At 47.2% G+C, this 20,128-nt stretch overlaps 1 protein-coding gene across 6 annotated transcripts in view; it reads right to left on the bottom strand.

The window, feature by feature from the left end:
• The window catches only part of Ggta1 (glycoprotein alpha-galactosyltransferase 1 (inactive)), a 113,285-nt gene that overhangs the window by 49,921 nt on the left and 43,236 nt on the right, over positions 1–20,128 (bottom strand). Inside the window, exon 1 of one of the 6 annotated variants that reach the window (XM_052724237.1) lies at positions 7,192–7,321. The exons of the other annotated variants lie outside the window; for them this stretch is intronic. The gene's annotated coding sequence lies outside the window, so the exon portion shown is untranslated. Of the gene's footprint in view, positions 1–7,191; positions 7,322–20,128 lie in introns of those variants that run through there. 6 annotated transcript variants of the gene reach the window in all.

Below are 20,128 nucleotides of genomic sequence, written 5' to 3'. Positions count from 1 at the left end.
GATCCCCACCGTAAGTCAGGCTGGATCCCCACTGTAAGTCAGGCTGGATCCCCACTGTAAGTCAGGCTGGATCTGTTATGCCCGCGGATGAGAAAATGAAAGCGAAAGGCAGTGTGGAGTCTCCCAGGGCAGTGGCTCTCACCACACAGCCCACAGAACCCTGAAATTTTTGAGTCATTTTACTGTATATGACCAAAATACCAGTCCCCTGAGTCCCGGCGGGGGTGGGGGTGGAGGGTGGGGCAGAACTGTGCCAAGATGTAAGGTGGGGTATGCAAATGAGGAGTAGGAGTATGTTCCCACTCTTGGTGACACCCCACTGGGTCCCACCAGGCACCCAGGCTGTTCACCCTTCCCCTGACCCTAACACATCCTACCTAGAAACAAAGGAACATCCACACACTTTCAGCTGGCTCTGAGGAAGGTGTGCTCAGCACTGTTCAGAGGGTCGGCTTCCTCTGCATGTAGCTCAAAAAGCCAGGCCAGGACTACCCATGGGCACCAGAGCGAAGCCTCTGGTAATGACAGATGAAAATGGACAGTCCTGAGAACCAGCACATCCCTGCTCCTTGAAGTCACTCAGCTGTGGACCTCTACCTCTATCACATTGTGTGGGAGAGTGTAAGGATACCCATTTTCCCCTGGGGCACTGGACAGGTGTTACACACTGTTCAAAGAACCCACCAAAAGTCACAGTGCTGCTAAGTGCTTTCTGCCACACTGCAGGCATTTCTTCCGATCTCCTGTTCCTGAAGAGAAACAAAGACCTTGATTCCCTAATTCCCGGCTGTCAGACGCTTGCTGCCCTGGCTACTGTGAGCATTAACCAGCTAGACTACCCGTATCCAGCAGCCATCATCTTCAACACTCCATGGAATCCTGGAGACAACTCCACGGTGAAGACTGCAGTTGACTGGTTCCTGGAAGTACAGCCTCAGCCAGGGGTGTTTGCAGCAGCCTGTACCGGACCTTTTGCAAGCACAAGCCTTGATGAACTCTAGCTAACCCTGCAACCATTTCCTGGTAGGCCAGATGTGGAGCATGTCCCACAGTGGTTTAGCACACGGCTTCTTAAGCTGTGGTTTTCGGCTCCACATATTGGCACGTTACAGAATGAATGAGTCAAAAACCTTTGCAACAATGAAAGGCTAGGAACATGAAATGACCAAAACCCAACTTAAAAATCAAACATGGAGTGAATCTGAGGTGCTCATCCATGTTGCATCTCCACTCTGGCCTGTTCTGAACACACAACACACAGTTTGCAGTGGTCACGATCACACCTCTTGCCCCACTGACCCTGACTACTGTGGCTGCTCAGCTGTCAAACCCTGGAGTAAATAAAGGTCCGAAAGCACACCACCAAAGAGCTGCTCCTGGCAGGCCCTCAGCCGGTGACTGGTGACAACCAGGCATAGGGGCATTTCACAGCTGAAGGAAGCCCAAAGGTCAATTCTCGAACTCTTCTCTTTTACAGATAAACTACGGCTCAAGGAAAGATACACCATACAGCAAAGGTGGGAAGGATGGGAAGTCCAGAAGGCTCCTTACATCAGTCAACCATATTTTGAGTGCCTGTGAGGTACAGGGCAGGACCGGGCTAAGCATGGGATTCAGTGGTGAGGCCAGCAGGCCAGCTGTCTGTCCTCAAGGCACTCACACCCAACTTGGCAAGTGTTAGCTTTCTAACTGCAACAGTAATTGAGATATTCAGCTTATAAAGAGAATGCTTGCTGGGTGTTGGGGGCATTCGTCTTTAATCCCAGCACTAGGGAGGCAGAGGCAAGTGGATATCTGTGAGTTCCAGGCCAGCCTGCTCTATAGAGCGAGTTCCAGGACAGACTCCAAAACTACACAGAGAAACCCTGTCTTGGAGGGAGAGAGAGAGAGAGAGAGAGAGAGAGAGAGAGAGAGAGAGAGAGAGAGAATGCTTTTTGGGTTTCAATACAGAGTTGATGGCCTCTGGGGATACAGCCGTTATGACGCTTTGGGGACATGGCAGTACTGTATGTCAGAAAGGAATACCGATTCCCTCATGGCCAGGAAGCGAAAGAAGAAAGAAGAGGAAGAGGAGGAAGAGGAGAAGCTGGTCCTGGTAGCATATATGTATGTTCCTAGCATGGAGGAAATGGAGTCAGGCGTACAGGAGATTAATACCAGCCTTGGCTATCTAGGGGGGGTTGGGGCAAGCCTGGGCTATGAGAAAAAGAAAAAGGTCTGGAGAGACAGCTCAGGGCTTGAAAGTATTTGCTGCTCCTGCCAAATTCTGTTCCCAGCACCCACACCCACTACCACCCGTAACTCCAGCTCCAGGGGATCTGATGCCCTTTTCTGGCCTCCATGGCACTCTCGCACACATGCATACAGTTAACTAAATTTCTTTTCATCTAAAACAGAGGAGGACAGAGAAAGGGGGTCTACAGGAACCCACTGCCCCCTTGAGTGCATGCTTCCTGTAACCTAAGACTTCTGTCTGGGCCCCACTCCTTAAAGTTCTCACCTCCAAACAGCATCACTGTGGAAATTGAGCCTTTAACGCGTGGGCTTTTAGGTCCATGGTTCTCAACCTTCCTAATGCTGCGACCCTCTCACGCTGTGGCAGCCCCCAACCATAAAATTACTTTCATTGCTACTTTGTAACTGTACTTTTGCTACTGTTACGAATCGTAATGTAAGTATCTGTGTTTTCCGATGGTCTTAGGTGACCCCACCTTTGAAGGAAAGGGGTTGTGACCCATGCATGGGTTGAGAGGGATGCTTTAGGAGCCAACCTAAAGCTGTAAACAAAGGATAAAGAGAGGGAGACAGGTGTCAGGAAGAGTTACAGAGCAAATGAAAGGGAGGGGTGTGTGCGTGTGCATGTGTGTGTGTGTGTGTGTGTGTGTGTAGGTGGGGGTATGAGTGTGTGTGTGTGTGTGTGTGTGTGTGTGTGTGTGTGTGTGTGTTTAGATGTGGGGGGCATGAGTGTGTTTGTATAAGTGTAGTGTGTGTGTGAGTGTGTGTGTGTGTGTGTGTGTGTGTATGTGTGTGTGTGTGTGTGTGTGTGTGTGTGTGTGTGTGTGTGTGTGTGTTTAGACAGGGCCCCCTAGCCCAGGCTGGCCTCTAATTTAACGTTGGCTTTGGACTCCTGATCGTCCTTTCTCCTGCCTCCCGAGTGCTGGGATTACATGTGTGTTCACCACTCAGCTCCCACCCCAGGCTCAAACAGAAGCTCTTGACTAAGGACAAGGGAGGGTCTGACCTGGAGCTCTCAACAGTCCCTTCAGTCAGAGGATGCCCCAGACAGGTGATCCCACCCAAGCAATCATCCACAAACACGCACACTAATGAACTCGGTAGGTTGTTTTCATAAATGTATACATAAGTGGGTGACAATAATCAAGACTAAGAGACCATGGAAAATAAAGTTCAGCTAGACACATTCACAAGTCTTACCAGTCAACGGGCCACACTAAGAGGGAAGGAAGTGGCAACACCATCCTTCCTGACCATCGTGTTAGCTATCCTCTGGGTTTGCGTTATCAACTGAATGTAGGCAGAGTGGAAAATGCCATCCACTCTGGGCTCCCTGCACCTTTCTTTCGTCCTTCAGGCAGCAACTGGAAATGGACAGGGTGGAAATATTTACACTGTGGAAACTGGGAAACATCACACAGCAAAGTGCTGTGTTTGGAAGAACCAGTCACCACATATCTGCTAACACCATCATCTTCCAGCTGCCTGCGACTGTGAGAGGCTGTGTTTTCCTGTGGATGAGGAGGAGTCCTTAGTCCCCACCCCAGGGAAGGTGGTAGCTGCTGCAAGACGAGAGAATTAAGATAGAACTTAGAGGGGACAGCACATAAATGTACAGAGAACTCAGGCAAGAAAGGAGCTAGGCATGAGAACCAAACTGAAGCTGTGTAGATAGGATTTTATCCCAGAGGAATAAAATAGATCTTGGTGTACTTAGATTCATTTCCCGAAAATAATTCTCGTCGTTCGTAGTTTCTCTTCTGGACTCCTGGGAAGAATATTATTAAGGCTGGTCCTTAATAATATTTGAGACCTAGCCCTTAACATGTGGGCATTTAAGGTGATTTGGTAGATCTATTTGCTTAAAAAAATATGGTTCTTTTTGATGGAAGTGGTGGCCCACACCTTTAATCCGAGCACTCATGAGGCAGACAGACAGATCTCTGAGTTCAAGGCTAGCCTGGGCTATACAATGAAATCTCATGGGGGGGGGTGGTCTTTAACAGTGTCCAGGTCTCTAGTATCCCAGGACAGCTATGTAGCCAATGCTGACTTTCCAATCCTCCTGCTTCCACCTTCCAAGTGCTTAGATGGCAGGCCTGCACCACCATGCATTTATGCTGTGCTGGCAGCAAAACCCATGTCTTTGTGCATGCTAGGCAAGTACTCAACCAACCGAGCTACATCCTGGCCTTTTTCTTTTTGATAAATTAACCCTCCGTATTCCGAGGTTGGGAACATAGCTCAATGGTAGAGTTTTTACCAGCAAACATAAAGCCCTGAGTTCCTTTCCCAGAACCAGGCCAGGACTGAAGGCGGAGGTGGTCCTCTTTTTAAGCACATCAGAGAGGTTACAATTGGAAGGATCCTCGGAGACTCTTAGCATAAGGCTGCACGGAAAACTCTAGTTCCTCCAGGTCAGCAGTTCTCAACCTGTGTGTGGGTCATGATTCTGAGCAAGTCCCTGTGTGTTGTCCAGACCTGACTGGTTCTGTCCAGACCTGACTGGTTCAGTAGCAGCACATATCCTTCCTGGCATTCCTCATCTGCCCATCATTTGGTGCTGGCATCTCCCTCTGCTGTCTACACCCACCATCTCTGCAGATCCACCTTCTGGGGGGACACTGAGCACCTCCCTAGTGATTGAAGATGTAGTATTAAAGATGGCATCCCAAACTCTCAGTCCAGTTGGCATTTCAAAATATTATTTACCCTTCCTTTGCATGGTACTGGCTAACACACAAACCAGATGTTCCTAAGGATCTACAGGCATCCATCAGCAACCCCAGACTGTCTCCTACCCTTGGGAGCCAAGTCACCCCAACCTCGTTGCTACTTTTGTGAGTGTTGTGGCTTCTCCCCAACCAATGGCAGTTCCTCCTAAGGGACAGCTGGCCCGCCACATATGCACTCATGGACTTCTAGAAGCCGGAAGAAGGCAGGCAGCTGCTCCCTGGGTGTGACTAACATTAATTTACCCCTCTGGGCATCCGAGTGGGTACTAGGCTCGCTCCCTCCTCTGGCTTCCTTTTTGCCTCCAGCCAACACTGCTCTCAGCATTCTGGGGCAGCTGCAGGGAGGATGGGAGGGTTGGTTCTCACCAAGGGTTCCTCTGCCTCAGACACTTCCCTCTTCACTCTCAATGCAAAGGTCACATCTTTCACTGTCAATGCAAAGGTCACATCTGTGGGAAGCATTCACGAGTCACCTCAGCCAAGATTCAGGCTTGTCTCTCATGCGGAGACTCTCCGTGCACACTCAGATGTCTAACCACTGTCTCCCAAGGGAGATTTCCACCTCTCCACGGGCTGGTGTACAGTCTTAGTAAGAGCTCCATCAATCCTGAATGAATTAACAAACCTAAGAATGGATTGAGGGCCGGGCGGTGGTGGTGCACACCTTCGATCTCAGCACTTGTGAGGCAGAGGCAGGTGGATCTCTGGGAGTTCAAGGCCAGCCTGGTCTACAGAGTGAGTTCCAGGACAGTCAGGGCTACACGGAGAAACCCTGCCTTGAAAAGAACGGATGGTGGGCAGTTGTGCAAATGCTGCACAACTGGCAGAGTCCCGGCGAGTCTCCAGGCAGGCACATCTGGAAAGCCACTTCCTGGCGTCTAAACCGTCAAGAGAGACCTGACAACTTGGGATTCCTCTGGGAATAGCAGGCACCTCCTCTCTTCGGGTTTTACTTTGAGAATTCCTGTGGGTTTGGATCCTTCCTTTTGGGTAGCTGTGGATATTCAGGCAGGTTATCTGATCAACCTGGGTCCGTGCTGTCTGACTGTCAAGGAAACTGAGGCTCACCCACCACCGCAGCCAGAAGCACTAAACTAGGTGGGACATGGCCACCTCTCTTTCAGCCCACAGCCCTTTCCAGTGGCCTAGCCTCAGAAGAGCCCAGACCAAAGCATCGAAATCAGTGGTTCTCAACCTTCCTAATGCTGGTGACCCCGACCATAAATTCATAACTGTAATTTTGCTACTGTTATGAATTGTAATGGAAATATTTGCTTTTTTCCGATGGTCTTAGGCAACCCCTGTGAAAGGGTCATTCGACACCCTCCTGAGAAGGGGCCCACAGACTCCAATGAAATAGCCTTGTTACTAGCAAACCCTAGGGTCAGGGCTGTAGCTGAATTGGTAGAGTGTTTGCCCAACCTCCAGGAGGCTCTGGGTTTGGTCCCCAGCATCTGATAAACTGGGTGTGGTGGCTATAATCAGGCAAGAACATGAGGCCTTGTGGGGGATGGGGGGCAGTGACAAGATTAGTCCTAATGCCTCGCCCCGCCCCCCAGCGTTTCCAGCAGCTGCCTTTCTCACCACTTTCTCTCTGTCTCTCTGTCTGTCTCTGTCTCTGTCTGTCTGTCTCTCTCTGTCTCTCTGTCTCTGAATCTGTCTATCTCTCTGTCTCTCTCTGTCTCTGTCTCTCTCTGTCTCTCTGTCTCTCTCTGTCTCTGTCTCTCTGTCTCTGTCTCTGTCTCTGTCTCTGTCTCTCTCTCTCTCTCTCTCTCTCTCTCTCTCTCTCTCTCTGCTTCTCTGATTCCCTAGGACCCAGCAGCTGCCTCCAGAACACTTTCCCTAGTCGCTCCCAGGACTCGCAGCCACACTGCTGGAGTCTAGTATCTAGCTTACATAACTCAGCTCTCCCATTTCACTCTTCCTTCCTGGCCAAGCCTCAGTTTGCCTGCGGGTAAAACAGAGAAACAATTCCTATCCAGCTGTCCTCCCAGGATCACACAATCTCGCTTCTCGAGCTATCCACTGTGTAGACAATTCTGGTCATATCAATTCTGTGACTCCTTCCCGCTTTCCCCCAGAATCCTGTGATTACCCCACAGTCAGGTGAGTTCATTCTTCCAGGACCCGTCTCCCTCCCCAGCCTGTAAGAAGTGCCAAGCCCTCCCTTCCCTCTGCTTCCCGCCTGTCTGTCTACATGCTCCTTCTCCATCTTACTCACTCTGTGTGGGGCCTTGCTTCCACAGGAAATTTCCACAGCTTCTCTCAATTTCACGTCCCAAAGCCCTACAGCCTTCTCGTGGAGACTGGGCACTAAGATAAGATCAGCCCTGGCCGGAGACCTAGACGATCCATTGTTACTTCCTCTTTTTAGATCGGAAGGATTCTCAAAAGTAATTCTGGGTAAGTATGCTAAGTGATGACTTCTGCCTACAGTCTGGCCTAAAACTCTCAACTGCTCTTTCACTTTCCAAATGCCTCCGCCAGCCTCCTCTCAGGAGGGAAGGCAATGTTCCCAGGAGCCCATCAATGGAGCAGGACTCAAGTGTGATAGCCGTTAAGGACTGAAGCCTGGGACTGGAGAGATGGCTCTGAGGTTGGGAGCACTTGTTCTGAAGGGCTAGGTTTGTTCCCCACACTCACATGGTGGCTCACAACTCCAGTTCCAAGGGATCCAATGCCCTGTTCAGATGTCTACAGACACCAGGCACACACACAGTGCACATACACACATGTGGGAAACACACTTATACTCAAAATCTAAAGAAAGAGAGAGAAGGAAGGAAGGAAGGAGAAGGGAAGGGAAGGGAAGGAAGGAGCAAAGAGAAAAGAAGAAAGGAAGAGAGAGAAAGAAAGGAAGAGAGAGAAAGAAAGGAAGAGAGAGAAAGAAAGGAAGAGGGGAAGGAAGGAGAGAATAGGGAAGGAGTGGGGTGGGGAAGGGAAGGAAGGAAAAAAGGAAGAAAGAAAAAGGAAGCTCTTGCGCACGCGTGCTTTCCCAACAGCAATTCCCTCTTCTTGGGATCTCTTCCCCTTTAAGGGCCCAGCTCATTCCTTCACCCTTGACCCCGGCAACCTGGAGACCCCTGGTCTGAATCCAACCACTGCTTTGGCAAATTAACCGACAAAAATGCCTGGAACTGACCGGGCAGTGGTGGCGCACGCCTTTAATCCCAGCACTCGGGAGGCAGAGCCAGGCGGATCTCTGTGAGTTCGAGGCCAGCCTGGGCTACAGAGTGAGTTCCAGGAAAGGCGCAAAGCTACACAGAGAAACCCTGTCTCGAAAAAACCCAAAAAAAAAAAAAAAAATTGCCTGGAACTGGACATGACCTGCAGAGGCCTGCTATCCCAGCACTGGGGAGGCTGAGACAGGAAGATCATGAGTTCAAGGCCAGCCTGTGCTACATATCAAGACCCTGTCTCAAAAACAAAAACAAAAAAAGGATAGGCAAGATGGTTCTGTGAGTAAAGGTGCTTGCTGACAAGCCTCATGACCTGAGTTTGATTCCTAAGCTCCACGTGGTGAAAGATGAGGACAGGTTCCTGCAAGTTGTCCTCTGGCTGTTGGAGAATATTATTTTAAGATGTGTTACCTTTGTTTATGCCATGGAACATTTGTTTAATGATGCAAAGATGTGATGCATTCTTTTATGTTGCATTTGGTTAACTCTGTGAAGCTCTGTTACTTTGTCTGCCTAAAATGCCTGATTGGTCTAATAAAGAGCTGAACGGCCAATAGTGAGGCAGGTGAGGGATAGGCAGGGCTGGCAGGCAGAGGATAAATAGAAGGAGAAATCCGGGAAGAAAAGAAGAAATGAGAGAGAAGGAGGAGGACACAAGGGGCCAGCCACCCAGCTACACAACCAGCAATGGAGTAAGAAAGAAATATATCCAGAAATAAGAAAATGGTAAAAGCTCAGAGGCAAAAGGTAGACGGGCTAATTTAGGTTAAGAAAAGCTGGCAAGAAACAAGCCAAGCTGAGGCTGGGCTTTATAAACAATAAAAAAAAAAAAAAGAAAGAAAGAAAAAGGAAGAGCAAAGGACCCCAGGCAGTGTTCCCCACCGGCCAAATCAGCTACCAGTGTGTGCCAACCAGAGAACTCTGGGGTCTATAAAGCCAACTGTGAACTCTCCAGCTCCATCAGGTCCCAGAAGGAAAGAAATAACAGCACCTGGTGGCCATGCAGCTGAGGCTCACGCTGCAGGATGCCCAGGGGACTGGTGGAGAGGGAAGGAATGCCTAACCCACCTAGGACACAATGAAGAGACTGACTTCAGAGAAAGGGCAGTGGCCCGATGGGCCTTGAAGGATGAGTAGGAGTCTGTATAGGCCAGACTTGGGAGGGAGTGTGTGTGGGGGCGGGGGGTTCTAAGCAGGGATAAGAGGGTCCCAGGAATTGCAGTAATTTCTGAGGCTGGAATAGAGATTGAGGTATGTGGGGATGAGGTCAAGGCCAAGGCCAAAGTGCAACCCTTGCAGCGTCCTGGATGTCACATAAAGGAACATGTGCTTGGAAAGATCAAAACACCCCATCAGCTTGCTATCTGGTGAGAGGGCTTTGACTGCAGTGTTGTTAACAGTACAACAGAAGCAAAAGCTAACGGTTACACACTGTAGACATGAGCTAACAAGTCAGGTCGTGAAGACGCGTGAAGATAAGGAGTTGTGAGCAATGGAGACTCAACAAAGCTTCCCTTATCTTCTACACCTAGATTTGGGGGGTGGGGGTCTCACTATGTAGCCCTTGGCCTAGAACTCACAGAGATCCACCTGCCTCAGCCTCCTGAGTTGCTGGGGTTAAAGATGCGCACCACCAAACCCAGCATGAACCTAGATTTCACTAATCATTTCCACTCTCAAACTCACCTCCCTGTAGCTCCTTATGGTTTAATCTCTTTCCTGGGTCTTCTCAAGTAAACATCTTTCAAATCTCAGGCTTAAGAAGATTGAATCATCTTAAACATACCAAAAACAATGAGACTGAGGCAGTAATTAATTAAGTCTCCTGGTAGGCCTTACAGCCATGAGGGCCTAGAGGAGCTGTGCCCTTACAGCCATGAGGGCCTAGAGGAGCTGTGGCATTACAGGCAGCTCCAGGGGGAAGGTGGGAGAAGGCAGGAAGGGTACAACAGCCTGGTTTGGCCTAAGTTAACTGCAGGATTGCAGCTCCAGGGGTGGTGAGATGCGGTCAGGCGAAGAGGGCCAGCTGCAGCCTTAAAGACTGTGGCTGGGGGGACCTATGCCTCCAAGAGCACCACGGGGTGCCGGACACTCAATGGTTACTTCCTCAGACTCAGAGAAACGTTTAACTAATTGCTGCTGCTGCTGGATGGGGTGCTGAGTGATCCCTGAGCCAGAAGGTGAGTCTGTTTCAGGTGGACTGGAGATGAGGGATAGGGTCCCAGTCAGCTTAGACCATGAGGGGAAATGCAGGCACTAGGAGAGCCTATCTGAGTCACAACACCAAATGTAAGCATCACAGCTAGGATGGAAAGGTGTCCCGGCAGCCCAGAGCCAAGGAATACCACAAAGTCACACAAACTTCTCACAAGAGATTTACTGGGAGGGAAAAAACCAGGAGGGAGGCTGCCTCTGCTAGGGTGAGAAACAGCAGCACCCTGAACAGGATACAGGGCTTTTATAGAACTTCTTGGGAAGGGGGTGTAACTTTTCAGGGTGGAGATTGGTAGGACTTCATGTCCAGATATTGGGCTTTTTACTCTGTAGGGTGAGGGTAGGGTCCAGCAGTTAGAGTATTCTGTGGGTGGAACTTGGTTGTTAGAGGTCCTTGGGGAAGGGCCTGGCCACTGGTATAGCTCGAGGGGCTTACACTCCTCACAATGAAAAACCCAGGACCATACAGATTCATTGCTGGATTCCAAACTTACTTTTAAACAATGTTTTTATTGTCTTAATTTAATTTATTTGATTTGATGTCCATGAGTGTTTCTGCCTGAATATATGTGTACCACGTGCATGCAGTACCTACGGTAGCCAGAAGAGGGCATCAGATCATCTGGGATCCTCTTCAATCCCCTGGGGCTGGTGTTACAGATGATTGTGAGCTGCCAAGTGAGTGCTGGGAATCGAACTCTGGTCCTCTGGGAGAGCAGCCATCTCTCAGCCCCAGATTTCACTCTTTAAGGAAGATCTAGCCACACCTCTCAAACTGTTCACAAAACAGGACAGGAAGAGACACTGCCAAATTCACTCTATCCAGTCAACATTACTGATACCAGAGCAGAAAAACTATGGCTCAATTTCCCTGATGAACATAGATGCAAGAACTCTTAACAAAACCCAAGAACACACCAAAGGAGCTGGAGAATTTTCCTGCAGAGGGCACAGGTTTGCTTCCCAGCACCCACAAGGCAGCTAACAACTCCAAGGGTCTGATACACTCTTCCATCCTCCAGAGGCACCAGACACACACGTGGTGCATATACATTCATGCGGGCAAACAACTCATACACGTAAGTTTTTAAGTCTTAAGATTAAAATAAAAAATCAAAACATCATGATCAATCCGTTTCATCCCAGGGATGAAAGGTTGGTTCAACATATGCAAACCAGTAACTATGACCCTTCACATAAACAGACATAAGGGCGAAAATCACATGTTCACCTTGATACACAAAGACACTTGAAAGTTCAATATTCCTCATGATAAAAAGTATGCTAGAAACTAGGAACCAAAAAAACATATTTCAACATAAAGAAGGCTTATGTAATAAACCTAAAGCAAAGATCAGACGGGAAAATTGAGCATTTCCTCTAGACTCTGGAGGGACACAAAGATGCCCACTTTCTCCACTCACATGCAGTATACAGCTCAAAGTCTCAGAGCTCTCAGACAACAGGAAGATGTGAATGGAAGCGTAGGAAAAGAAGCCAAATGGTTCCATGCTGTGAATAACATGATTCTACACTTAAGACCTTACAGACTCCACCAGAGAACATTTAAATCGGATAAACATTTCCAGTAAAGTTGTGAGAAAGAAAAATTTATATATATATATAAAAGAGCCATTAGGTTTTATATGTACCAAAAATGAACTCATTAAGGAAAAAAGTTAGGAAAAATATTCCATTCTCAATAGCTTCAGGATAAATAAATAAACAAACAACAATGCCTAGAAGTAAGCCTAAGAAAGGAGGTGAAAACCTCTACAATGAAACTTTAAGACATTGAAAAAATAAATTGAAGAATAAAAATAGATAATGGAAAGACCTTCCGTGCTCATAGTTTGGCAGTATTGAGAGTGTAAAAATATCTATACTGATATTAGAAGTATAGAATTAATCTACAAATTCAGTGCAATCCCTATCAAAATTTTAATGATATTCTGTGTGTGTGTGTGTGTGTGTGTGTGTGTGTGTGTCTGTGTGTCTGTGTGTGTGTGTGTGTGTGTCTGTGTGTGTTTCGAGACAGGGTTTCTCTGTGTAGTTTTGGTGCCTGTCCTGGATTTTGCTCTGCAGACCAGGCTGGCCTCGAACTCACAGAGATCCGCCTGGCTCTGCCTCCTGAGTGCTGGGATTAAAGGCATGCGCCACCACCGCCCGGCAGAAGGTTATTTCTGATCATTGTTTTACATGTCAGTATTTACAGTTTTGACATGCTGTCTTTGTCACTGTGGCTCAATGGTATAGTTCAGGAATTGTCTTCAAATTAAAAAGAAAGAAAAAAAACAGAAGGATGAAAATATGCCAAAATTCTGCCCACCAACAAGTGGGCCAATGAGCTGAACAGTCCTCAAAAAAAGAAACTCAACTGGCCACTGTTTTGTTTTTTTAAACGTGTTCAACATCCTCCACCATCAGGGAAATGCAAATTAAACTGGCTTTGAGACTCCATCTCGCCCTAGTTGGAACAGCTATCGTCAAGAAAACAAATGACAACAAACGCTGGCAAGGATGTGAGGCAAGAGGAGTCCTTCTTCACCACTGGCGGGAGTGTAAACCGGTGCAGCCACTACGGAAACCTGTGCAGAGGTTTCTCACAAAGCTAAAAACTGAACTGCCCTATGACCCAGCTCCACCATTCCTGGACTCTATCCTACCACAGAGATCCTGGCCTGTCCATGTTGACTGCTGATCTAGTCCTAATAGCAAAGAAATGCAATCAGCCTTGCTGTCCATCCACTGGTGAGTGAATATAAAAATGCAGTATATATAAATACACAGGGGAATCTTTTTAAGCCACAAGTAAAAATGAAATGTGCAGTAAAATGGATGAAACTGGAGGATATTATATTGAGGTAACCCAAGTTCATAAAGATAAATATCCCACGTTCTCTCTCATTAGCTGACCCTAGCCTTATTTACATATGTGTAGTTATGTGAGTGTGAGCATACGTTATGAAATTAGAAAGTGGACTATGAGAGGAGAAAGGATTTCAGGAAAGGGAATGGGGAGGTATTGGCGGTATGAAAGAAAAAGGCCCCCATAGGCCCATAGGGAGTAGCATTATTAGGAGGTGTGACTTTGTTATATCACTGTGGAAGTGGGCTTTGAGGTCTTATATGCTCCTTTATAAGAGTTTGGTGTTTCTTTACAGCAATAGAAACCCTAACTAAGATGGAAGTTGGTACCAGAGACTGGGGTATTGCTGTGATAGGCCTGACCATGCTTTTCTTTGGAGGAATGTAGACTTGGGAGTTTTGGTTAGGAAAGCAGTGGAAGGCTTTAAGCACTGCTTAGTAGGCCATCCTAGTGGGGGTACAGAAGACAAGGGTGCTGGGAGGGATTTGAACCGAAGGGGCTCAAGAGGTTTCAAAGGAGAAGAATTTTAGCATGTGGCCTAGAGACTGTTCTTGTGATATTTTGGCAAAGAAGGTGGTGCTGTTTTGCCCTTGTCCCAAGACTGCCAGAGACTACAGTGAGGAGTTTTGGATTAATTCCGTTGGCAGAAGAAATCTCAAAACAGTCTAGCATAGAATCTGCCATGTGGTTATATGTTATGAAATATTACTTTAACTATGTAAAGGTGTGTTACATTTGTTTATGCTTCATTTGTTCAATTATGTAAAGATGTGTTGCTTTGCCTGTCTAAGGCAACTGATTGGTCTAATAAAATGCTGAATGGCCAATAGCTGGGCAGTAGAGTGATAGGAGGGGCTGGTGGGCAGAGAGAATAGTAGAAGGAAGAATCTAGGCTTGGGAGAGTGAGGAGAATGAAGGAGAAAGAGAGGGAGATGCCCAGGGCCAGTCAGGCAGCCGCCAGACAGACAGACATGGAGTAGAACATACAGAATGAAAGAATGAAATGAAAAGCCCTGAGACAAACCATCGATGAGGAGAAACAGGTTAAATTAAGTTATAAGAGCTAGCTAGAAATAAGGCCAAGCATTCATAACTAATAATAAGTCTCCAGGTCATGAATTGGGAGCTGGTTGGTAGCCCAAAAGAAAGCCTGCTACAGTTATAAGTTTTCACACATATGAAGACCTATAATGAAAAGGAGCAAGCTGAACAATGAAAAATACAAAACATACAATTTGAGGAGAAAAGGGACAACAGGAAGTGGAATGGAGCTAAGTTCTGTGTTCAAGGAGATAAAAAAGGTTTAAGAAAAGTGGGTATAAAATGGAATAAAGGAGTGGTGACCTCAGGGCAAGATCCCATCTAGCTAAGCTTCCAACTCAAAAGGAATTAAAGAAAAGCTTGAGGCCAGGCATGGTGGTGCATATCTTGAATCCCAGCACTCCGAAGGCAGAAGCTGGTGAATCTCTGAGTTTGAGGCCAGCCTGGTCTATAGAGCAAGTTCCAAAATAGCCAAGCTTAGGCAGTGAAGGAACCATCAAAAACAGAAAGCTGATAAAGATGTAATTGAATGAGAGGGCCATGTTCCAGCCCCAGCAAGCAGCAGAACTTAGCAGCTTCAGCCATGTGGTTCTGGCTTTAGAATCAAGGATACAAGAAAGGGGTCATGGAATCTCCCTCCACGACTATGGAAAGCTGCTGAGGCCAGGCATGTGCCAGGGGTGTCCCTGTGTGGAGGCTGAGAGAGGCCATTATGTGAAGCTGTGAAGGTGAAACCTGGATTGCCTTGGAGACCCCAAAATGTTGAAGCTACCAGAGCTGTGAGATTCCTGCCAAGAAGAGCTGGCAACAGGGAGTGGAACCAGCCCAATAGAAAGAAGTGTATTGCAGTCAACAAAGCTGAAAGGAGTTGGAGATCTGACATGAGATGCAGAGTTTGGAGTTTGCCCTGCTGACAGTTTCAGAGGTTTAGTCCATTATCAGCATGGCAGGAAGCATGGCAGCATACAGCCAGACACAGTGCTGGAGAAGGAGCTGAGAGTTTCATTCTTGCTTTGGTCCAGTATTTCCTCACTAGGCTCCCTTTCCTCCCTTTTGGAATGGTAATGTACATTCTGTGCCATTGTATGTCAGAAATGTGCCATCTATAACAGGGCCCCAGACCTGAGTAGGCCCCAAGACCTTAGCATAACTGACTCCATGATGGAAGTGCCATTCAGGCTGTAAAACTCAGCACATAGACAGCACCACCTGCCAAAAACAAAAACACCTCAATGAAATGAAAACATCACGTCCACAGTTCTGGGAAAGTCTTAACGTACTAACCTTGGTTTTTGGCTTCTGTAGTTCCTCTTCTGGCTAACTGTTCTTGTTAACGGAAGCATGTCAACCTAGAACATGGTTTTTGTGCTTAAAAGCTCACCCTGAGAAAATCCCAAACACTCAGCATAGTCATGTTATAGGTAGACAATAAAGACTTTCTATTGGCTTAAACCCAAGTCCAAACAGTCTTCTCTGGTAAATACCCCACAACATGAACAGCTTTTTTATTTTGATTTTACAGGGGGCTATAGCTAAGAGATTGCCTTGATTCTCACAAGAGACTTTGAACTTGGACTTTTAAACAGTGTTGAGGCTGTTATATAGAGTATGGGGACTTTTGAAGTTGGATTCAATGCATTTTTGCATTATGATATGGCCATAAACCTATGGTGGTGGTCTGAATAGAAATGACTGATACAGGCTTGTAGATTTGAATGCCTGGTCACCAGGGAGCGGCACTATTTGAAAGGATTAGGAACTGTGGCCTTATTGGAGGATGTGTGTCAGTGGGGGTAGGTTTTGAGGTTTCAGAAGCCCATGCCAAGCCTAGAATTTCTTTCTTCCTGCTGCCTGAAGATCCAGAGGTAGAACTCTCAGGTCTTTCCCAGCACCATGTCTGCCATGCCCCCCACCATGATAATGACATCAGACATGGAGATGCAGAATTTGCAGTTTGCCCAACTCATTTTTAGTTTTGCTTTGGTCCAGTATTTCCTCGCTATGCTCCCTTTCCTACATTTTGGAACAGTAGTGTATATTCTGTGCCATTGTATGTTGCAAGTATGGAACCTGTTTTTTATTTTGATTTTACAGGGGGTTACAGGTAAGAGATTGCATCAGTCTCAAAAGAGACTCTGAACTTTGGACTTTTAAACAAGTTTAAGACTGTTGTAGACTATGGGGACTTCTGAAGTTGGACTAAATGCATTTTGCATTATGATATGGCCACAAGCCTATGGGGGCCACAGAGTGGAATGTGGTGGTTTGAAAGAAAATGGCCCCCACAGGCCCATAGGGAGTGGCATTGGGAGGTGTGGCCTTGTTGGAGTAGATGTGGCCTTGTTGGAGAAAGTGTGTTACTGGGAGTGGGCTTTAAGGTTTCATATGCTCAAGCTACGTTCAGTGTGCCTCACAGTTCACTTCCTGTTGCCTGTGGATACAGATGTAGAATTCTCAGTTCCTTCTCCAGAACCATGTCTGCCTGCATGCCACCATGTCCCGCCAGGTTGATAATGAACTAAACCTCTGAAACTGTAAGCTGACCCCTCAGTTAAATGTTTTCCTTTATAAGAGTTTCTGTGGTCATGTTGTCTCTTCACAGCAATAGAACCCTAACTAAGACAGGAGGGTGACGAACACAGGTGGCATGTGAGAAGGGGTTCTACTGGGGGCAGAAGTGGGGGGCACAGGGAGAGGGCAAGTGAAGCTCAGCATGAAAACACCTCAAATCGTGCTGCTCTGTGTGCTCATTCAAAAATAAGGGAGGTACAAACTGCCCACTGACCTCCACACATGCATCATGGCATGCACGTACCTGCACACACACACATACAACAAATAACATTGTAATAAAAAATGTCAATGCTTCTTGCTGGCTCAGCTTCCGTGACTCTGGCTTGCTCCCCTCCTCTCCACCCTCTGCTCTTGGCGTATCTTGTTAATTTATTTGCCCAGTGGAACCTCTGAGTCCCATCCTGTCCTGCCCCCATGCCCCACCAGCACTGTTCTGCATCAGTGAACTCAATTCACGCCCTTCCCTGCCGCAGACATTCTTCCTGTTCTCTCAGCCACCAACACCATCATTCATTAGTGATACGGACAGAAGGACACCATAAGAAAATGATTCCCTCCTGGACTTGTTGAGATTTGCAGTGCCTGATACAAGCCCAAGAAGAAATGTCCAAACAGTTAAAAGTCGGGACCAAGGAACCAACATTGAGGATAAGGCAAATGCTATAGATGTCACACTTAAAGTCAGGAACATTCTTGAATTTGCCTGGATTATTGACTACAAGAACCAAGTCTGAAAATCCCAGTTGACAACAGAGAACACACTGGAGGCCGGAAGTCTCTGTGGAAAGCCACTATGAGGCAGGCAAGCACGCAAGACAGCTCGTAATCAACAATGCATTTGGCAGCCTAGCTCCTTCACCTACACATACTACACACACAGCCCTCTGCAACGCACCTGGCAGCCTCGGAAACCCTCAACCCTCCCCCTGCATTAGGGGACACACACACACACACACACACACACACACACACACACACACACACACACACCTGTAACAATCAGCTTTCGACAACTTCCATTCCAGTGCAGGAATAGAACCACCACAGTTGATTATCCAGCTCAAGCTGGTGTTGGATAAGTGAGCAATACAGCAAAACTATGACCTTTAGTAACCTTTGGGGAGAATCCCCTAGGTGTACATATGACTAAAATCAGATATATTATAGGAAAGGACATGTGCAATAAGAAAAATGAATATGATCTAATTTGTCAGTCGATAAAGAGACACCCATCGGTAACCTGGCCCTCCTCATGAAGGCTATAAAAGGAAGCCCTGGAGAAAAATAGGGCCTTTGGCTTTGCCCACTCATGTGGCCTGTTATCAGTTTTTTCTAATGTTTTATTTTTGTTTTTAATTAAGTATACATGTGCATGGGTGTGTGTGGGGGGGGTGCGTACAAATGCAGATACCCAAGGAGGCCAGGAGAGGGCAGTGCGCCCCTGAAGCTAGAGCTATAGGCAGTTGTGAGCCACCTAATGTGGGGGTGGGAACTGAACTCTGGTCCTCTGCAGGAGCAGCAAGCACTCTCCAAAGCTGAGCCATCTCTCCAGATGCCTCCTGCCACCCCATCCCCACTGTCAATTTTATCTCAATAAAATTACCCTGACTCTTTCGTAAATGTCAACTCTTTCCATTCATTTGCATTGTTTTTAACAGGGTCTTACCATGCAACCCTGGTTTGCCTGAAACACTCAGTGATCAGCCTCCCCCACCCCCCACCTTGCCCCAAGTGCTGGGATTAAAGGTGCATGCCACTGTGCCAAGCAAAAGGCAGGGGTTTTGATGTGGTTTTGTTTGTCTGTTGGTTTGCTTTTTGCCTGTATTTTATTTGTTTATTTTTGAGACAAGGTCTTACTATGTAGGCCTGGCTAGCCTGGAACTTACTATATAGGCCAGGCTGGCTTCAAACTCACAGAGATCCACTTGTGATTCCTAGTTTTCAATTCTTTGGATGAGTTGTCAAGAACCTGAAAATAGCCGGGCGGTGGTAGCATACGCCTTTAATCCTAGCACTTGGGAGGCAGAGCCAGGCGGATCTCTGTGAGTTCGAGGCCAGCCGGGTCTACAGAGTGAAATCCAGGACAGACTCCAAAGCTACACAGAGAAACCCTGTCTCGGAAAAACAAAAAACAAAAAACCAAAAAAACAAACAAACAAAAAAAAGAACCTGAAAACACCCAGCCTGGACCCGGACCACCAGCAACAACTAGTTAACCACCACTTCCCCCCAAACCATGGCCGCAGTGGGCCTGCACATCACCAGCTTTCCAAACCATGGCCACAGTGGGCCTGCACATCACCAGCTTTCCAAACCATGGCCGCAGTGGGCCTGCACATCACCAGCTTGTTTTATATCTTGTCCCTGCTCATGTTCTCATCTCCAAATCCAAAATTCAACAGTTAAAAAAAAAAAAAAAAGGCAGTGACACTATCAATCAGTCACTCAAATGGCAAAAATCAGAAAGACCATCAGCACTGAATACTGTCCACAGCAGTCGGCCAGAGATGGCTCAGTGGGTAACCGCTTGCTGGGCAAGCATGGCGAGCTAAGTCTAACGTCAGGGATGACGGTGCATGTCTGGAAGCCCAGTGCTGGGGACCAGGCAGACAGCAGGGAGGGTCCTGGGGCTTGCTGGCCACTCAGTCTAGCCAAGGTGGGAACTATGAGACCCTGTCACCAAAAAAGTAGGTGGAGAGTGAGGCGGAGGAGGACACCTGACATCTCCTTCTGTACTCCATATGTGCATGAATGGACCAGCACAACCACACATGCAGGGGTGTGTGCTCGCATGTATGCACACACACACACACACACACACACACACACACACTCAATAACTCCAGTTCTCATTCACTGCTGTGGGAACATACAGTGACCCAACAATCTCACATTTCACTCCTGACTGAACACCAACGTTCTAAAAAGGTTTGAACAAGAATGCCTGCATGCTAGCCTCACCCGCAAGGGACTAACCTGGTCTTTAATGAGAGAAGACATAAACAAATTGTAGCTGACAAACAGAATACGACTTAACAATAGCAACAACCAAATAACTCATTAGCACACACAATTGAATCTCAACACACTGTGTGAGTGAAATCAACCAGATATGTTTGATTCTGTTTACTGAAGTCCAGAAACAGGCAAAATTAATCAGTGAGCAACAAACTCAGGAAATGGTTGCATGGGGGGGGGGGGGGGGGGGGTTGAGTATCTTCTAGCATAATGACAGTTTTTTAAGATTTATTATTGTTAATGATGTGCAAGTGTATCTGTCT

Source organism: Peromyscus californicus, unplaced genomic scaffold (genome assembly GCF_007827085.1).
Source record: "Peromyscus californicus insignis strain IS unplaced genomic scaffold, ASM782708v3 Scaffold_7__1_contigs__length_154581171, whole genome shotgun sequence".
In the NCBI taxonomy this organism is placed as follows: domain Eukaryota; kingdom Metazoa; phylum Chordata; class Mammalia; order Rodentia; family Cricetidae; genus Peromyscus; species Peromyscus californicus.
The sequence above is the reverse complement of the archived record's forward strand: the minus strand, read 5'-3'. Positions and strand labels throughout refer to the sequence as shown.